Raw genomic sequence first — 964 nt, 5'->3', positions numbered from 1 at the left:
ACTGGGTTTGCAGATGTAAGCACTGGGCCTTTTTTGTGTTTGAAAGATTCCTTAACAATACACCTGATACCAGGTTTCATGAATCCTGCATCCATAGTCGGTGCATTGTTGGCAAGAACCAAAGTCGCCCATGCTACCCTGAGAAAATTGATTTGAAGAGGATGTTAAGTAACCCCATACCCTCTCTGTAACAAGTGTGCTTTTGATTTGGATTTTCTAAACCATAGCCTGATTACTTACTAATTCTTGTTTTGATCTGCAGTGGAGGGATGAGATGGCCACATTAAATGAATGGAAAACCAATTATTATTAAGGAACAATTATATTTAGGGAATATAATAGCTCTGTTTGCCTTTATCTTATCTAGGACCCCAAGCAAGCTAGGAAAAAAAGTGCATATATATTTTCCTTCTTGATTTTAAGACATCCAGAAATAATTTTTATAATGAGAGAAACACTTTAAAGAACATAAATTTCAGTTTTACGAAGACCATGCAGTGGATTTTGCTCTTTAACAAAGTAACAACATTGATATAATCGATTTTCAGAACCAGTGCTTTTTTCCCTCCTCTTTTCTTTGTAGTTAGTAAGCAGCATTTTTCCTTTAGCAAATAATATAATAGTTGAAGATCTGCTGCTGTGTATGTAGAAACTTGCTTGAGTGGAAGCAAAGTTTGGCTTACTTTTTTGGAGCCTATTTTAGTCATATGTGAGGAGGATATTTAGTTTTAACCTTACATTTATAAAAAAGGGAGTAAATTATGAGAGCTGGAAAAAAAAAAAGGATGTTTCAAAAATTTAACCCAATATTTTTTGTTTGATTCTGACTGAGAAAAATACCAGGATTTACCTGTTTTGGGGTTTTCTTTCCAGTTTCATTGTTGACAGATTATGTGGGAACAAATAAGTATTGTGTGGAAAACTTCTGGACTGGCTCTGCTATTTGGTAGTTTGCAATTGCATA

Source organism: Pseudopipra pipra, chromosome 4, assembly GCF_036250125.1.
Source record: "Pseudopipra pipra isolate bDixPip1 chromosome 4, bDixPip1.hap1, whole genome shotgun sequence".
Taxonomy (NCBI): Eukaryota; Metazoa; Chordata; class Aves; order Passeriformes; family Pipridae; genus Pseudopipra; species Pseudopipra pipra.
This window is presented reverse-complemented; position numbering follows the sequence as displayed.